General features: G+C 42.8%; 2 protein-coding genes across 3 annotated transcripts in view; one reads left to right on the top strand and one right to left on the bottom strand.

Moving 5' to 3' along the window:
- IFT81 (intraflagellar transport 81) overlaps positions 1-1,422 on the bottom strand; it is a 127,019-nt gene that overhangs the window by 98,003 nt on the left and 27,594 nt on the right. The gene's annotated exons all lie outside the window — the stretch shown is intronic.
- P2RX7 (purinergic receptor P2X 7) overlaps positions 1-1,422 on the top strand; it is a 45,883-nt gene that overhangs the window by 22,223 nt on the left and 22,238 nt on the right. The gene's annotated exons all lie outside the window — the stretch shown is intronic.

Raw genomic sequence — 1,422 nt, 5'->3', positions numbered from 1 at the left:
GTGAGACCAGCAGGATTTCCAAACCTTCAAGTCTGAGTTAGGCACCACTCTCCATGCCCTCTTGCCTTTTATTTTTTTAAATATGTTTTTGTGTTTTTTTAATCCTCATCCGAGGATATTTTTCCATTGAAATTATGGTCCCAGCCCTCCAGGAACACCAGCCTTTTGGGAAATATATAGGGGGGTATGATGGAGTTGGCTTGTACCGCCTCTGAGCCAATTATGTGCATCCCTTCCCAACTCCAAGTTCAACGATGTCCCACTGGTAGCCTGAAATCAGACATGGTGGGAGTATTTATACCACAATAATCAGTGGTATAAATTGATTTTCCATTGATTTTTAGAGTGGAAGAGAGAGGGAAAGACAGAGAGAAATATCAATGTGAGAGAAACACATTGATTGGTTGCCTCCCACACACACCCTGACCAGGGCCTGGGCAAGGAGGAGCCTGCAACCTAGGTACGGTGCCCTTGACTGGAATCGAACTCACCTTGGGCAAGTTGCTTAACCTCTCTGAACTTTAATTTTTTTCATCTGTAAGTTGACGATAATAATTGCACCTACCTCATTGGACTGATGTGAGAATTAAATGAGATACTTTATTGTGATTGCAAAGTGAGCCCAGTGCCTGGCATATAGTAAGTGCTCAATAACACACACACACACACATGATCTGCCCATAGAAGTTTGGTGGTTCTAGAATAGCGCTGTCCATGGAACTTTCCATGATGATGGCAATGTTCTCTTTCTGTGCTGTCTGATATGGTGGCCACATGTGGCTATTGAGCACTTGAAATGTGGCTACTACAACTGAGCCACTGAATTTAATTTAATTTAATTTAAATGTAATTAGTCACACTTGCCTAGGGGGTGTTGGACTATCCTGGACAGCACAGCATTAGACAAATGTGACTTGGGGTCACACCACCAGAACCTGTGGGACAAAGAGTTCCCCAAACTAACTTTTTAGAAAAGGTTCCCAATGTTAGAGTAGGAAGCACTAGGCAGTGTCAGCCTGTCTTACCCTCAATCAGTTAATGGCACCACTCAGGTTCATTTCTAGGTCAAGGAAGATTCATTATCAAAGAAGGAATTGCTCAGGGACATTAGCCCACACCCAGGTCATCCGGGTTCAAGGCAAGGGGCCTCTTGGTTGTCTATGGTTTTCAGTCCTGGCTCTGCCACCAACTCATTCACCCGATAAATACTGGTACTGTGCATCTCCAAGGTGCTGCTGCAATTCTACATGACCTTGGGCAAGCAAGTTCCTCAATTTGTTTCCTCATATGTCATATGAGCATGGGTTCTAGAATTACTAAAATGATTCATGTAATTATTCACTCTTTCAACACATCTGTGACCATGTAGTAGGTGTTAGATATTTATTTCATGTGTAACTATATACAAAAGGCTGTGCTAAT

Source organism: Myotis davidii, unplaced genomic scaffold (genome assembly GCF_000327345.1).
Source record: "Myotis davidii unplaced genomic scaffold, ASM32734v1 scaffold223, whole genome shotgun sequence".
NCBI classification, from domain to species: Eukaryota; Metazoa; Chordata; class Mammalia; order Chiroptera; family Vespertilionidae; genus Myotis; species Myotis davidii.
This window is presented reverse-complemented; position numbering and strand designations above follow the sequence as displayed.